At 38.1% G+C, this 19,292-nt stretch overlaps 1 pseudogene; it reads left to right on the top strand.

Annotated features, from left to right (window-relative positions):
- The first annotated feature begins 4,516 nt into the window (after positions 1 to 4,516).
- LOC121770401 lies at positions 4,517 to 17,462 on the top strand (annotated as a pseudogene).
- Positions 17,463 to 19,292: the final 1,830 nt, after the last annotated feature.

Genomic DNA, 19,292 nt, shown 5'->3' with positions numbered 1-19,292 from the left:
CATAAAGAAGAGGAAAGGTGTTGCTGTTGCTTATTTACTTCTGTACGTGGATGATATGTTGGTGGCAGGAGCCTCTCAGCAAGAGGTGCAGAAGGTGAAGGATGATCTGGGGTCTGCTTTTGACATGAAAGACTTGGGTGGAGCTAAGCGGATCTTGGGCATGAACATAGTCAGAAATAGAGAAAGGGGAGAGTTATGGCTGAACCAGGTTGACTATGTCTCCAGAATCATCAAGAAGTTCAGGATGGAAGATACCAAAGCAACAAGTACTCCATTGGCTCAACACTTTAGGCTGTCAATGGAGCAAGTACCAAAGACTGAGGAAGAAAGGCTGGAAATGCAAGCTATCCCGTATGCAAACATTGTGGGGAGTGTGATGTATGCAATGATTGGGACCAGACCAGATGTGGCCAAAGCAATCAGCTGCACAAGTAGATTTATGAGCAATCATGGAAAGGAACATTGGCTGGCTTTAAGATGGATACTAAGATACCTAAAGGGAGCTGGAGATGTTGGGATTCTATTCAAGGCTAATATTGAATCTGAGGCTGATGTGCTGATGGGATTTTGCGACAGTGACTTCGCATGGAATGTTGATACAAGGAGATCTCAGTCTGTGTATATATTTACCATGTATGGTGCAGCAATAAGTTGGAAGTCGGCCTTGCAAGATGTGGTGGCATTATCCACCACTGAGGCCGAGTATATTGCCCTCACTTCGGCTGTTAAAGAGAGCTTTTGGTTAAGAGGAATGGCTGCAGACTTTGGGGTGGAGCAGCAGGCTATTCCCATTAGGTGTGACAACAATGGTGCACTGAGTTTGGCGAAGCACCAGGTGTTTCATGAACGTAGCAAACACATAGATGTTAGGCTACATTTTGTGAGGGAAGAGGTGGAGAAAGGAAGGGTCAGGCTGTTCAAAGTTGATACTGCAGAGAACCCTGCGGATATGCTGACAAAGCCGTTGGCAAGAGAGAAATTTGAGCTTTGCTTGAAGTTGGTTGGTATGCAGAGGCAACAACAATTCAGCTAAGCAATGAAGGTGGAGATTTGTAAGTAGTTAATTGCTTAGTTGCAATTGATGAAGGAGTTAGAAGAAAAGGAAGCTACAACCAGCTCAACTAAGCTGAAGTCTCAGCAGCCGTCCGATTTGTGAGATGAAGAAGATTGAATCCTAGCCATAGGATTAGTTTTTGTTAATAGCCGTTAGTTTTTGTAACAGTAGTTAAAAGAGGCAAAAGCTGAGTTTGTTCGAGTGAGTTGCTCATTTTTCAATCAATAAAATTCTTCTTCAAGATTTCAATACTCTTTCAATCACGCACAAGATCTTAATCTCCGGTGCTATCTCCGATCAAACTTCAACAAATTGGAACTTCAATACATCACCACCCCTGCCAAATATGAGATGAGGACGAGGAACAAATCCCCTTTTGGAGATCAGCCAATCTGCCATCCCCAAACTTGCACCAATTTAGAGAATAAAGACAAACAACCACAGCACAAGGAACTCGTCTCCCTTAAGAAAAAGAGGGATATATCAGATTTTATTCCTCATCACCAAGGCTGGAAATACAGCCAAGAAACCAGCTCCAAAATATTCACAAGAGTAGGCATCGAAGCCTACTTACAAGCTTGAAGGAGAGCCAAACTTGCAGCCCAAAATAGAAGGATCATTTCCCAAAAATCTGCCACAAAAGATCAAGGTTATAAGGGCCTATATAAGCAGCCCACCATCTCCTCCTCTTCCACACTTTTCGAAAACCAAAAATTCTCGCAACTTGAAGAGTCCAGCAAGGAGAGGAGTGGCAGCACTGTCAAATACTCTCTCCGTCCCACAGGAGTATGCACTCTTTCCTTTCCATCCTACAAGAATATGCGCTTTCTAATTTTAGAAACTATTTTTTTTCTAATGAGGTGGGACTAATTTTTCACTGACTATACTCCAATTACTTTTTTTATTCTATATTTATTATTTTCTTAATTGTACATTAAAACTATGTCCAACCAAAAGTGCATACTCTCGTGGAATGAAGGGAATATTAATTATCATTGCCCAAAATATCATGGTGTATTTGGGTTGCAAAAAGTCCATACCTATTAATAAATTAAAGCAACGCATAGTTAATATTGATGCTCAATGTTATCTACAAAGATTAAAAATAATAATTTTTTGAAACCTCGTCTTTTTATGTATAACAACAAAGACTTATCTTATTATTGGATCATTTAATTCTATACCACATTAATTTTTATTTGTTTCTCAAGTTAAGAAAACTTTTGGACAAACATTGAAATTTTCTTTCATAATAGGTAGTTAAGCTTATCGTATTGAAATGTATTATATTTCCTTTATCCAAGGAACCGACTGTCCACTTCCGTCGTAACATCTATTATTAGACATAAATAAGTAGGTAAAGCAATGCGACAATATTATTTATTCTCTGAGAATGTAATTGTCGTATACCGTCCGATTCAAAGCATCTTTTGTACTATAATTGTCCTAATACTAAATAGGAGTATTTAAAATGATGTATTAATCTCATATTTCTAGTTTTGTACGGGGTGATCCAAATTTAATTCGGTTATGATTAAAGAAAATTGTTGATGTAAGTGATAAAATAAGTACTATCCATCCCACTTAATATGTTCACATTTCCTTTTTAGTTTATCTTACTTAAAATGTCCATTTTTTATATTTGGAAATTAATATCTCTCTCCTCTCTCTTCATAAATATTTAACTACTCTTTTTGTCCCAAGAAAAATGATTCATTGAGCAACACGAGATTTTATGCAACTTTATTTTATGTGTTAAATTAAAAGAGTAAAGTAAGAAAGAAAAAATAAAGTAGAGATAAAAATGTTTCTTTTTTAGTAATGATTATCTTAGTTGGAACAAACTAAAAGGGAAAGTGAGTTATCCTTAATGGAACGGAGGGAGTATCCTTTTTACTCTACTTACTCCACCTAATAATTTTTCTTAAAATCGTCACTCAAGAATGTTGACATCTTAACTTGGACGGAATGATAGTACAAAAACCCGACTCCTAACTAATAGCAATAACTTAATATATTAATCATCGCCGTACAATATTCCGAAATACCCTTACAAAATTATTAACAATTAATTTTGTTTCCCCCAATAAAAACATCCCATTTTTTTCATTTTTTTGAGTTTAGGCCCATCATTTATATAATTAGTACTTCATTCATTTCAAGTTAGTTGAGTTGTATTCTTTTTTGGATTATTTTAAGGTTGTTGAGTCATTTTCTTTTTTGACAAACTTTATCTTCTCTCATACTTTACTTTCTTTTATTCTCTCTTATTTTAGTCTCTCCACTTTAACCTTTTAACACATCAATTTTTTTTAATTCTCGCACTCAAAAGAAACGCATCAACTACCTTAAGACGAAGGAAGTACTATCATTTACTAGTTTATATAGATTCAATTTTGGAAATAAAATATCTCTTGAAAAAATTTCTACGTTCAAGTTATGGTTGTGGAAGCAAAAAAATATATTACCTCGGTCAATAAAAAATAGTCTTGTTTATCTATTTTGGGCAATCCACCACAAATAGTTTCTATTTATGATAATTTTTTATTTTTAATGAAGTTAGTTATATTTTTCTTTTATCTATGTGACTCTTTGACTTAAAAAAATTAGTCTTTCTATGCTGAGTAATTCTATGAGTAGGTGTGGTGTAACTGTTATTTGACAAATAAAAATATTAAGGAATTCACATTCAATTAGACATACAAACAAAGTAACATAATTATTTAGGAAACATCCATTAAACCATTCTTATGTAAAGTTGCATGATCTTATATATGGAAATTACCATTATTGTTTGCCTCCTAGTATAATATATGTGCATATTTTCGTATTCAAAGATTAGCAATTTTCCATAAAAGTTGTTAAATGAATATATTTCCTAGATAATTCTATTAGTTTGTATGTCTAATTAAATGTTGGTCACTTTACATTTTTATTTGTCAAAGAATCATTGACTCACACCAATTTAGTCTATTTTAGTAAATGGACTATTTAATTTAATCTTCTCTAATTTAATTAATTTTGTACAAATAACATTATTATTTTGAGATAATATATTTTTGTTCATTTTGTTACACATTTGCCCATGTAGTGTGTAAACGCCTACAGTAATATTCAAGACCTAAGTTTTCTACGGAATATATTTCATTAAAGAAATAGACTATGCATGCTATGAGCATCCACAGTGGTGCGGACGTCCGTATCCGCGTTATCGCTGCGCAATGGCGGACGTCCCGCGCAGAACTCCGGTACACCGGTCGAACGTCCGCCGGGACTGACGCCATTATGGATGCTCTAATTAGAGATTTTTTATAACATTTTAAAAATGATTTTTAAATATTTCCTTCGCATAAGCATCAGAGATTTGACAGGTCACTGATTTTTACTAATTAAATTAATAAGGTACTATGTAATATGGTTTTTGTCACTTGTATCAATTTATTTTTCATAAGAGCATCCATAATGGCGGCGAGCCCACCGGCTAGCCGATCCATGGCGCTCGACGGTCCGCTCGCCAAACCATTGCAGCCGGTGAGCGCCAAATCGGCGACAAAACGACGAGCGCACGACGAATCCCGAGCGTTGACCGATGCGCTCGCCGATCGGCTGGCCGCCATTGCAGGTAGGGGTGGGAAATTATACCGAAATACCGTAATACCGGACTTACCGTACCGGAAAAATACCGAAAATACCGATTTTTCGGTATACCGCAGTTTCCGGTACGGTATGATACCGTATCGCAGTGTTTCGGTACGGTAACGGTATCAATTTTTCTATACCGCGGTATACCGAATCCACGGTATACCGGTATACCACGGTATACCGGTATACCACGGTATACCGAAACGTCGGTATATACCGAATCCACGGTATATCGGTATACCGTGGTATACCGAATATTCGGTATACCGTGGTATACCGGTATACCGATAGATTATTATATATATATATATATATATATATATATATATATATATATATATATATATATATATATATTAATATTAATATTAAATATGTTGTAATATATATATTACATTTATATATATATTATATTAAAAAAAATTAATACATCAATTAATACAATAAAATTAAACATTCAAATGATAATTTATTCAAACAAATTCAAAATTAACCTGAATTATTTTTTATCAACTCATCCTATTAAATATAATAAACACAATAGCACATAACACCGAAAGAAGATTGGAAATACGATATCGGGAATATGTTTCAACAGAGCACATTTGAAAGAATTTGTATTAACTCACACCATTTAGTATATGATTCTTTGTGTAATGTCATATTCCAAATATACAAAGTAATTAAAAATTTTGTTTTATTCTTCGTCCCACTTCATAAAATGTCAATTAAAAATATGTGCAGCTGAAAATGAATCAAATCGTTTAATTAGTGTTTAATTCATTGTATGTTATCTTATTTTATATACTACTTAAATTGAAGGATGAATAAATAGGATACTGATCAGTCATTCTTAATTCTTAAAGAGAAATAAATGTCCAATTTAAATTACTAACTAGTGTCACGCTCGTGCGATGCACGGGTCATTTTAATTTCTTCATAGTTATTTCATTTTGCGAAATAAAAGTTGTGAAATGATAAACAAAAGAATATTCGACATCCTCTTACTTTGGATTATACTTTTTCAATCACATTAACCCCACATAGACACAAGAGTGTGTTTAAATGCTACCTTTTCTAAAAAATGTCAATACGATCACATTAAAATTTCAACACATATTTGTGTTGACATTTTAATAAACTGTCTTGACATTTAAATATCAGACTTAAAATTAAAAAGCATTTTAAATCTGTGAAAATATGAATTAACCGTTGAGTTATAACTGTAGGAGCAAGTTTACGTTGCAATAATTTAATATTGCACTGGTGAGACACTTTCTAGTCGAGATTCATTTCATTGCAATATAGCGACCCTATACACTAAAAACCCAAACCTTGAAACCTAAATCCTAAACCCTTAACTTTAAAATATACTCATCATAATCAACAAATGAGCCAAATTTTGATATATGTTGAATTTTAGTATTTTCACATTAAAAAAAATATTAATTGCTAGTATTTTAAAAATTTATTCAAATCAAAGGAAGACCGTGCCTTGTTAATATTTTTGAGAATTTGTATGCATGTTTATAATGATAGATTGAAATTAAAGTCTAGGGGGGAAAATTTAATCTTTATTTCATTACACTTGTAAATTTATTTGGAGATTTTATTTATAAGACCAATTATTTTATATTGGTCTAAATAGCCAAAAATAATCAATAAGTACCTTCATTTTATCATTAACCACGATTATGGATAAAATTCTGAATATATGTAATCAAAATAATCCATAAATATATATTAAAAGATACTTAAAGATCAACATCATCGGCAACAACAAATATAATATGATACTTGATAACATGCTAACCAAAATATAAAATTGAATAGAGTGATGAACGAATTACCGATAGCAAAAAATAATGAACAATCGAGAAACCAATTAGTAAATGAACAAATCAAGAAACCAATTATTTTTCGGTATACCGTTACCGTTACCATACCGTTATTACGGTATGGTAACGGTATCAAAAAATATCATACTGAATTTCCGGTATACCGAAAATTCGGTACGGTATCGGTATTGAATTTTGTCATACCGTACTCTCCGGTACGGTATGCGGTATGGCAAGGTCGGTACGGTATACCGTACCGACCCACCCCTAATTGCAGGCTCCCGATCGGCGAGCAATCGGCCAATCGATTTTTTATTTTTTTTAATTTAATTTTCAAAACACTATATATACGCGATTTGCACGTCATTTTCATTCGCACCACTTGTTTTAACGAGTTTTCTCTCAATCTTAATTTCTGCACAAGATCAACAACGCGAAATGAGTAGTGCGGGTGGGAGTAGTGGTGGGGATGCTGAGGAGTACGAACGGCAAATGAACGAAGCGTTGGAGGCCTATACGGACCGTGAGATAAACTGGTTGTTACAGAGGGCCTTGCAGCCGGCGGTACCTCGACCTCGACCGTTGTCCACCGCCGAGCAGTGATTGAGCGGGATCACGTAGCTGCACATCAGCGGCTATATGAAGACTACTTCGCACCGGAGCCGCGGTTCAATGCCAACCTTTTCAGGCGGAGTTTTAGGATGAGCAGGGCCCTGTTTATGCGTATTGTTGACGCTTTGGAGCGTCGATATATGTGTTTCCGCTTCAGGCACGATGCGGCTGGCAGACCCGGCCACACACCTATTCAAAAGTGCACTGCGGCAATCAGGCAGTTGGCCTACGGAGGCGCGGCAGACATGTGGGACGAGTACCTCCACATCGGTAAGACGACTGCCTTGAATGTATGAAGTATTTCTGTCAGGGCGTGGTTGAAATATTTCGTGATCAGTACCTTCGAAGCCCTACCCCTGAAGACTGCCATGATTTGATGCAGATGCACGGGGAGAAGCATGGGTTCCTGGGTATGTTAGGCAACATAGATTGTATGCATTGGGAGTGGAAGAACTGCCCCGCTGCCTAGAAAGGGTTCTACACGACCGGCTACAAGGGAAAGAATCCCACGATGATCCTCGAGGCCGTAGCTGATTACCGGCTGTGGATTTGGCATGCATATTTTGGGGTAGCCGGGTCGAACAACGACCTCAACGTGCTCAACCCGTCGCCCCTTTTCAATGAGCAGTGCCAGGGCGTCGGTCCGGCCATCAGTTTTATCGCCAACGGGAACCAGTACGATATGGGCTACTACTTGGCGGATGGGATATACCCGAGGTGGCCCGTCTTTGTGAAGACGACCAGGTGCCCATTAGATGAGAGGAAGGCCTACTTTGCGGAACGACAAGAGTCGGCGCGCAAGGACGTGGAGCGCGCATTTGGTGTGCTCCAGCCTCGATGGGCGGCAATTAGGGGTCCAACGCGTTTGTGGCATGTCGACTGCATTGCTGATATAATGCACGCCTGTATTATCATGCACAACATGATTGTCGAAGATGAAGATGTACAACTGACTAGTTGGGCCAACGACGATAATGAAGCTGGTCCAAGCCAAGACATGGCCGCCCCAACGTACGAAGTGGGGTACCTCACAATGAAGCCGGTCGCCTCCAAGCACAAGCCGACATGCGCCAAGTAGAAGCTCACATTCGACTCCAAACGGATTTAATTGAAGAGTTGTGAGCGCGGAGGACTGCACGGCGTTAGTTTTTTTTTTAATTAGGTAATTTTTTTAATGTACCTTTTTATAATTTAAATAAAATTATTGCATTTTCCCGTATCTGTGTCGTAAGTTGAATTCCGTATTTTGTGTGATTGTTATTTTTATAATTTTGTTTATTGTGGCTAGCCTATGGCTAGGCTATTGCTTGTCCTGATGATATGGCATGAGGAGTTTTTAGTGCTGATGATGTGGCAGGAGGAGTTTGTGGCTAGGCTATGACTGCACTATTCTTATTGAAGATGCTCTTATATATTTATTAGATTCAATAATTAATTAATCCCTTTTATTAATAAATATATTGTACTCATACTTAAATTATTTATAGTTTCTCCGTTTCAGCTCTCTACTCCACTGCAGCTTTTGCCGGCGATGCAATTTTCCTTTATCTCATGCGAGCGCCCAAATCCTCGCTTCTACCGCAGCAATTGCACCCTAACGCTGCGGTGAAACCCCAATTCAATTCACCGAAAATCATGGTGGCGGACGACTTGGCGGTGCTCTACCTGCATGGAGATTTAGGGTGTCCATTATAAGGCGGACACGCCCAATAGCCCCGCCCCAGTTTTTGTCCATAGTCCCAAGCCTTCGCCACGGCAATGCTCACGTCTTTTGTGTATGGCTTGCCCCGGTTGGACCCAGAACCAGAGCCACCGCTACCGCCAGTGCCACTGCCCTCGCCACTAGGAATGCCGGCCCGGCTGCCCGTGCGCCCACCGACGTGGCCGGTGCCACGACTGCCTCCTCTGCCCCTACCGCCTCCGCCTCGACTACCGCTACCTCCTCGGGTCGGAACGGGCGTTTCCACCCGTGCTGCCGGCGTATCTGGGATGCCAGAACTGAGCAGACCCATCATAGTATCAAATGCGTCTTGATCTGCTTCGGTGAACGGAGATTGGCTGGCTTGGAAAGGAGAACCCGGACGCGGCTGGTGAAGCGCGTCTAGGTTGGGTCTGTAATCTCCAAATGCGGAACGACTCAGATTCCGTTGTAAAGGTGGCGGAGTTGGAGAAGACCTCCACGACTGAGATGGAGGAAGGGGTGGACTCGATGCCCACGGTGGGGGAGATTGATTCCAACTCTAATGCTGGGACGGAGGAGCATATCCGCCAAAGCCCAACGGCTGAGAAGCATATCCGCCAGAACCCGATGGCTGCGAAAGATAGGCCGAGGGGTTTGATGGATTGCTGTCATATCCCGATTCTTGAGAGTCGGATGATTCGTCATCTCCTCGGTGCCACACCGCCGCCGCCGACAGCGATAATAAGCTCCACCGCCACCGGAAGATCATCACCAGCGATCCCTACGTCACCGTCAGCGTCCCCCAGGCCACTCTCGCCCGCACCCGCGTCATCTCCGATTCGCAAATCCCTAAGTGGAACGAGCGCTTCCACATTCCCTTAGCGCACCCCGTCCCCAATCTCGAAATCCGCGTCAAGGACAACGACGCATTCGGCGCCGACACGATCGGGAACATCCTCATCCCCTCCGGGAAGATCGCCGCCGGCGACCAGATCTCCGATTGGTTCCCGATCATCGCCGCGTCGGGGAAACCGCGCAAACCTGACACCGCGCTGCTGATTAAGATGCGTTTCACTCCGTGTGAAAAAAATCCTCTGTACAAGCACGGCGTCGCCGTTGATCCAAGCCACAGAGGGGTTAGGAACACTTATTTCCCCCTTGGGAAAGGGGGCGCCGTCACTCTATACCAGGATGCGCATGTGATTGCGGACAATTTCCCCAAAATTGACCTAGACGATGGCTTAACTCGCCACCACGCCCCGTGTTGGGAGGATATATGCTATGCGGTTGCAGAGGCTCACCATTTGATATACATTACTGGATGGTCTGTTTTTCATAAGATTTAGCTGATTAGAGAGCCAACCAGACCATTGCCCGAGGAGGAGACCTCATGCTTGGGGACTAGTTGAAGTATAAGTCTCAGGAAGGGGTTCGAGCTTTGCTCTTGGTTTGGGATGATAAGACTTGGCATGACAAATTCTTCAACAACACGGTATCATATCGTTAATCTTATTTTAGTATACTTTCTGTCGCTGTTCGAGTTTGGTATTATCTTTACCTTTTTTCTGCATATCATAAAATATGTCCACTTCCATAAAGTGATTCAGTTATTTTATTATTCAAATTAATTTGTTGTGGGGCTAATTATGCTCTCTACTTGTAACTATTTATGTCGGCATATTTGATAGTATGAAGATAGAGACAGAGTATATTCTAGTTTGTTCATATTTGAGGGTATGAAGATAGGGACAGAGTATATTCTATTTTGTTCATATTCCCTCCGTCCCATAGAAATAGGCTAATTGGGGATGACACGGGCTTTAATGCGTAATTAGTAAAGTAAGATAAAAGGAGAAAAAATGATTGAAATAATATAGTGAATGGTGGGGCCCATAAATGATAAAATAAAAAAAAAATATTTCATAAATGGATATAGACTATTTCTATGGAACTGGCAAAAAAGGAAATTCGGCCTATTTTCTATGGGATGGAGGGAGTAGCTTTAATAAAATGTTCTTCGAAAAACATAGCATAAGCTCGTGAAACTGTTCTCAGTTACGAGCTAGTATCAAACTATTATTCTATAATTGGCAGTTTATCTCATAAACCTTGGCAACCATACATGAGAGTTGGAAGACTGAAACTGTCATCTGAAAAAAATGCTTGTATATCTGGTGATTAATGTATCTCTGAGAAACTTATGCTGGGATGTGTTATAAGCGAGAATGATGTAATGTTTTTAGAGTTGAGTTTTTTTACTGCTTTATGATAGGTGGACCATGGAGTATGGATACTTCTGCCTTTCTGATAGGTGGACCGTGGACTCTTCTGCCCTGTGTGTACTGTATTTTGTTATCAATGGAGTAATAGATACATAAATGTTTGTTTCCTATCAAAATAATGAACTTTACATTCTATTACCATGTCTTCTCTCTAAGCACATATGATCCTGAACAGAAACCTAAAGCATATTTCCTTCGGCATCACATGTATGCTTTTAACAATACACCGCCTTTTGTCACTCCCCTTTTATGGAGTTTTGTTGTAAAAGTTGGATCGAATAGTAGATCATTGATACAATGTTAAAGAAACTGGTACTACTTGGATACATTCTTGTTTTGCAATATATGGGTGTGATGCAAACCTCACTTAATGATTAATAGTTTTGTGTCTTTGAATGCAGATGGGTGTGATGCAAACTCATGATGAAGAGACAAAGAAGTTTTTTAAGCATTCATTCACCACGTTATGGGAGCAGTAAACTTAGCTATATTAAACAGCAGGTAGAGTTTTATATAGCTGCTGTTTCTATTGTAGCTGTCTTATTACTCTGTCTTATGTTATATTTTTGGTGCATTTTTGGACCTTGTCCTATTATTTGGAAATGCAACCCAAGGAAGCATTTCTTAGCATGTTCAGACCTGGAAAAGGACAGGACCATCGCTTTAAACATGAAAAGCTGTTGTTGAGGAAGCCTTATATGATAGCAAATATCTGTAGAAATTAGAAACACATCTGATAGAGATCAAGCTAATGATCTCCATTATCTCTTGAGATTATTTTCATTATTATGGAGATTGTTGAAAGATTACTTTAATGTTGAGGATTTGTTTCATTGTTTATCTATAGGTTGATCTCTATAAATAGTTCCTCTTTAGAAGGGCTAGATATCTCGGAAAATAAAGTGTATTAGGACGGTATCAACCGTAGGCCTCTTCGGAGGATTATCTTGGCCTCTTTGGAGGATTGTTCTTCTTTTATATTGAATTCCAGTTCTTGTTTTACTTCCGCCATTAACTCCATATCAACATCATTATGCTCGATCATTCATAAGCTAACCAATTTTTCATTGTCCTCTGAAGCTGTGGTATAATTTTATCTTTGATACTGCTCATCTTGAGGGATTTCAGTTCCTGCTAATTTTTCTGAACCCCTACTCCAGAAGCTTTGTAGCTTCATATTTCTGCTGAGTTGCTTTTGTAATCTTGCTCAAGGTAGTTGGAAATGTGTTTACGCACCACCAAAAATGTGTTCTTGTCGATACTCAAGCACCTGGAAATAATCGAAAAATCACTGCCTTTTTAGGAGGTCTTGATTTTTGTGATGGCCACTATGATACACCTGATCATCGACTGTTCCGTGATCTTGACACTTGTTTTAAGGATGATTTTCATCAGCCTACGTTTGCGGTGAGTAGTTTCAATGTTGTCAAATAGCGGCTATAGCGGGGATATTGCGCTATAGCATATCAGTTTTTAATGAAAACGCTATCGCCACACCGATACGTAGCATTTTTCTGTGGCGGCCGCCATACCCGTGGCGGTCGTGGCACCATAGCGCTACCATATCCCGCAATAGCGGTATTTTAGCTCAATTTTGACTTTTTGGTGCTAATTTTGACTTTTATTGGGCTTTTTATTTTTTAATTTAATTTTGCATAGGCAGGCCAAATCAGCCCACCCCAATAATTCTAAACCCTAATTCCACAACCCCAATCTGCCGCTTTTCATCTCTACTCCTTCAGTCCTTCCACAATCTGCCACCCACCGTCGCGCCGCCGCCACTGTCGCGCCGCCCCCGCCGCCTGTTGCAGCCTAGCCAGCACCCTCCAGCCCCACTCAGTGACTCAGCCACCGCCCAGCCATACAACCCCTCCTATTCACAATCTGCACCCCAATCTGCCGATTAATTATATTTATTTTGTAGATTCATACAAAAAGAGAAATAGGCTCGAGCATAAGAGGATGCAAGATTTGGTTTATGTGAAATATAACCAAAAATTGCATGATAGGAACAAGCATAGTGCAACCGATGAATTTGATCCTATTATTCTCGATGATATTGATGAGTGCAATGAGTGGCTAGTTGGGGAGTTGGATGATGATGATGATATTGATGGTGGTAATCATTTGGTTCATGATGACGATGATACACTTGATTGGAACATGGTGTATAAGGCTTCGGGTGTTGGAGAGCCTAGGACATATACTAGGTCAAAGAAGAGGAAAGAATCTTCTACATCTAGTTCAAGTTGTCTTAGAGTTTCTAAGAAAAAAGAACCTATCATACCTAGAAAAGGGAAAGGGAAAAGGAAAAGGCTTGTGCTTGTAGATGAAGAATCGGAAGAGGAAGAATTTGAGGGTAGTGTAAGTGGAGATCAAGAGGATGAAGCAATGGAGGATGAAGATGAAATGGATGCCGATGATAGTGATGATGATGAGCTAGAAGACTATGTTGAGCTTGATGATTGATGTCTATTGAGCTTATCATGGTTTTATGTTTTGTTGAACACTTGAACTAAAGACTTTAATTGCTAGACTTTTATATAATTGTTTTCTATTTTATGCTTTATTACATGTTTTTAGAGTTTTTAATGTTATATTTTTATTATTTTCTAATTTTTTGAATTATATATGAATATATAAATATTATTTTATATATTTAATTAATGACCGCTATATCCCGCCATACCGATACGCTATATCCCTGTGGCATTTTTCGGGCGAACCGCCATGAACCGCTATACTGCTTTGACAACATTGAGTAGTTTATGCTTTAGTTTTTAGTCGACATGTTTGTCTGTTTTTTTCTGTATTGCAGTTTAAACTCTGTGCGACAGTTGTGGACCTGTCGTTTGTTTGTATGAGCTCAACTTTCTTAATCAATCCTAAATGGTCTACAATTTGAACTGGAATAGTATGAAGTTTCTATTGAGATGTAAGATAAATAAAACCAAAATGTACGAAGAGAGGAACGAACTGAAAGAAAAGAAAAAGAACTTGCTAGAGAACCCTCACCAAGTGAACACCGCTAAGGAGTTAGGATGTAATCAAATCCTAACACTGCCGAGTACTAGCTCAACTTAAGCATATAAATTGTTCTACTTTGGCCCATGCTAAGGTCCAATCATCTGAAAGCCCGACAGACTTGATAATAAAATAAACTCGAACTGATAAAATAGAACCAATGTTGAGCATTTGAAACATCCAGTGTGTCTAATTAGCCTTTGCTGGTTTTACTGTTTACTCAATTTAATTTTCCATCCTCTTCTGTTTCCAGCATAATTAGTTTGAGTCAGCTATTGGTGTTGAGAAGAGAAGAATTAAACCCCATTTTTTTTTATTGGTTTATAGTTGGACAAAATTGAAGTAAAACGTTTGTACCGACTGACCTTATCTTATCACTGTATCAACATAGTCAAAATAATTAAAGGAGAAACTCTTCATGATCATCAAAACTTACTGGGATCATGGTAAATGAACAAATGATGATAGTATAAGTCCACTCAAGTCAAAGCTTGAACATTGTCAAGCTTTGGATGATTACTGAAATTTTAATTACTTACTATGATATTTCAATCATGTTAGCAAGTGTCACTATATTATGTATACAAGATAAATGAAATGATTGCTTTTAGAAGGGACCATAAACGAGGTAGTTGGTTCTCACTACTACCACCAAAGTGAAGGGACCTCCATCTTTTCCTTCAAATACCTACTTTGTAGCTTAAGATTGATGAAAATCAATTGGTAGTTGAGCTAATGGAAATATTGGGGACCATGAAATATATTAACACTTTGTATGGTAAGAAATGAAATTCGAAAGCAGAAATAGAGTTCAATTAAAGATGATAGTCTCGAGTCAGACTTTGAGCCACATATTTCATCTGGTTATTTATTGAGATTCCTTAAACAGCAGTCCATTTAGTTCACTTTTTGATGACAGGTCGTCTTTTAATCCACAACTCTATGCTGGTGAGTGTTACTGTTAAGTGACTATACATTCATTACTTTTTTCATTTTACATCCTTAGGCAGGAATGCAAGCTCCAAGGGAGCCATGGCATAATTTGCACTGCAGAATTGAAGGACCTGCTGCATACGATGTGCTTATAAATTTTGCCCAACGTTGGCGGAAATCAACCAAGTGGAAAGAATTTAGTCTGCTAAAGAAAAAGGTGTCCAATTGGAATGATGATGCAATGATACAAATTGAGCGAATATCATGGATATTAAGTCCTGCCCTTTCTGTAACCAAGGATGGAACTTACAGGTATTCTCAGGAGGATGATCCAAAGCTATATGTGTCTGGAGAAGAACACCCTGAAAATTGGGACCTTCAGGTTAGAATCCCCTAGATTGGATCAGCGCAAATTATTTTGATAATGTTGAGTTGATTGTATTTTAATCTTGTTTTTCTTCTTTAGATATTCAGGTCCATTGATTCAGGGTCACTTATAGGCTTCCCCACGGCCCAGGTTAAAACATCCTCATACCTTTTTCCTTTGGCATCTTTTCTATATAAAACTGCCAAAAGTCTGGCGTATGTGCAATATTTACAGAATTTTTTTATTTTCACCCATCACACAATGGTTTTGCTCTTTTCCTTTTTTTTTTAAAATTAATAATGTTGTTTGATTGCAGAACCTTGTTTGCTCCAAGAGTCTGGTGATAGACAAAAGTATTCAAACAGCATATATTCAGGCAATAAGATCTGCTCAGCATTATTTATATTGATAATTAATACTTTCTTGGTTCTTCATATGCTTGGCCTTCATACAAAGATGCAGGTTAAAAAACGATTTCCTCATTTTCCTCAAATTATTTCTCTCTAGTTTTTATGTACTGTTTTGGTTGAATTTTCACTTAGCAGAAAAAATTTATATTTGAATTTTGAACTTAATTGTAAACTTTATGTTAGTTCATGTATGAATAGTCCAGTTTAGTTTGTGGGATCTTGTATGAGCTTGAATTGACTGAGAGATGCTCTGTAGGTGTGAAAAAAATGATATTACCAACATGCTATCATAATAGTCCACTTATTTAACAGAATGTAGAATAATATTCTCTTTCTTTCTTACAAACCAGTCTTTCCACATGCTAGTCTACCATTATATCAATGGCATTTTCTTTCTTGTGACCGATGGCAGGGGCTGATCATTTAATGCCTATGGAGTTGGCAATGAAAATCACTAGTAAAATAAGAGCTAATGAGAGATTTGCCGTGTACATTATTATACCAATGTTGTGGCAGGTAATTTGTAATTTATTTTTTTTGACGAATTGCACCTCGTTAGTGGTTTATTGATGATGTGTTATTGTGTTATAATGTGAGTCTTTGAAATTCTAAGATCATAACACTGTGCTGTTTACATGGCTGTTTATACAACAAGGTCAAACAATGCAGATGATGTATCAAGTTATTGCAAAAGAGATCAAATCAATGAAACTCAAGGCACATCCACTAGACTACTTGAATTTCTACTGCATTGGAAAGATAACAGGTCCTGGTGCTCAGGTCTCTGGGGATGCTGCTAAGGTTTAGAATATAATGAGATGCATGAGTCGACATTATCATGATATAACGAATAATGATTCTTTATATCTTTGCTGGCTGGCTAGCTAATTTCTTCACCTTGCCTAGGTTTATGATATTGTCTCTCTTTCTCAATGTGCTATTTCACTCAGATTTCAGAGGCACAAAAGTTTTAGCGGTTCATGATTTATGTGCACGCCAAAGGCATGGTAGTGGATGACGAGTATGTTATAATTGGATCAGCCAATAGACAAAAGACACAGAGATAGCAATGGGTGGATATCAACCTCATCATACATGGGGAAAGAAGCAAAGACATCCACATGGCCAGGAGCTTTCTTCTGCTCTTATCATCTATATATATGGTTGTCACTTGTCAGATTAGTTACTTCCCTATCACTTTCTGATCATCAGCACTTTTAGAAGAATTATTTTTGTATACGTATTTGTATTCTATAGCTTACAACACGCCAGAGGATTTGGAGTGCGTGAAGAGAGTGAATCAAATTGCTGAAGATAATTGGAAGAGATACACGTTCGATGAATTTAAAGAGTTGCAAGGTCATCTTCTCAAGTATCCGGTGGAAGTTGATGCAGACGGCAATGTAAATCCGCTTCCAGGACACGAGAACTTCCCTGATGTCAGTGGCAGAGTTCTCGGAGCCCATTTTCCCACCATACCGGAAATCTTGACGACGTGATGTCTAACAAATGTGTATGCGACGTTGTAATCAACTAGGGCTTGTGCATAAATGTATTGTACTGTAATTTGTATCTTGTCTCAATATATATGGAAAGAGTGGGCTGAGTTTGTTTGTTTATGCGGCAATGAAATGATATTCTAATTTGAGGGACTAAGAAGTAACTTTGCATTGCATTCGTTGTAGGTTTCAGTATATGCAAAAACTACTCTTTCTACTCTACAGCACGCTCTTCATTTCACAACCTTGCCCAAGTCTGACTCTACTTTTTACGTCGAGTATTTTTTGAATTTCTATGAGCTTTTCAACTTAACAACTAAATATGATTTGAACGTGTTCGAGTACAATGCCCTTAACCCGAAATTTCTCTTTATCTGTCCACGAAAAATAGTCTCATTTTGTCATTTTGGAACGTCTAAAAAAAATCCTCTCTAAAAATACAAAGTTGCCAATTTTTTTATTAAAAGTCGTGTCGTTCACAAATGAGACATTTTTTTTGGATGGGAGGAGTGTAATTTTATGTATCATTGTTCACAATTAGTAAGTTATACTAGAAAGAGTGACCTGCATCAAATATTTCTAACTTTTTCACTTCTTGCACCTGTGACCCATAACAAGAAAAAATAGCATCAGAGGGGCCTAATAAAATATATAATCACAAACGAGATTTTTTAAGCCATTTTTTGGACAAAAATGCCCAAATGACTTGAAGGGCAATTTAGTCTGATGACTGCCAAACCTGTACACCTACTCTGCATCTTCACAGTCCTGCAGAGTCTTGTCAAATCATAAAGGATTATATTTGGTGCAGATTTCCTATAATGCGCTGTTGATGAGTTTTGTGAATTACTAATATTTATGTCTCTCTGTTCAATTCATTTCTCTCATATAAATTCATAATTTTTACGTACGCATCTACTTACCCATTTCTCTAGCATGTATATGAAACGCAATATTGGTATAATAATTAAAATAATGAGATGTGATCAAATTCTCCTGCAATATTAAAAATTAGCAATAAAAAATATGATTTTTAACTTTTGTCTCAATTTTTCCACAACAAAATGTTGCAGTTTCATGTTGAAAACGTGAGAAATTTGAAGAGCTTTAAGCTTTTTATTTTCTAAGTCTTTTGGCTTTTTCACTTGTAGGGTAACCTCTAAAATGTTTATGAGGTTCCTTAATACCAAAACCTCTAATATGGTCACTCCTCTCTTATAAATAGGTGCGAATTTGAGAGATGGAAAACACACCAACAAACCATTCTCTCCTCTCTATAGCTCTCAAGCATTCTAGTTCGCACTAGGAGCATTGCATTGCTCGGTTCTCGCCTCCAATTCAAGTTCGCCGGAGCCTACGAGTTTGAGGTGCTTCAACTCGGTAGGAGGAAAGTCGTTTCATCTTTGGGGACGTTGCGTTAATCCGTGAGCACTAGCCGGGGCGTATCTCGTCTTGCGGAGAGAGGGATACCTCGACTCGACTTGAAGAAGACTATAGTTTGCATTTTGTTCTTTTTATTGTACTAACTTCGTTTTATTTACTTTCTAGTTTGTTGTTCTTTTGTAATAGCAAGGGTTTGCCCATGTAAAGGCTGCAATATTTCTAACAATCGCAAGACGAGATATTGTACTCTTGCTGAAATCATGTCAATGCGCTATGGAGTGGTTAATTCCTTGAGATCTATTTTCTTGAGAATGGTGTTTATCGTTTGTCATCTGACAAGCAAGACCAATTTAGACTTGGTAGTAGTAATTGGGATGCATAGGTTATTGAATATATCAATGCACATATGGTTCAATATAATTGTGTACTTATTAATGGAGACAATATTGTGCAGATTATTTGAACGTGTTGTTATAAACAACAAAGATCACGAGGTGGTCGCAATAGTCTCCGACGTGAACCATGGTAACAATCCAAATGAATGGTTTGTTGATACGGGTGCCACAT

The sequence above is a fragment of the Salvia splendens genome, chromosome 16 (genome assembly GCF_004379255.2).
Source record: "Salvia splendens isolate huo1 chromosome 16, SspV2, whole genome shotgun sequence".
Classification (NCBI taxonomy): domain Eukaryota; kingdom Viridiplantae; phylum Streptophyta; class Magnoliopsida; order Lamiales; family Lamiaceae; genus Salvia; species Salvia splendens.
This window is presented reverse-complemented; position numbering and strand designations above follow the sequence as displayed.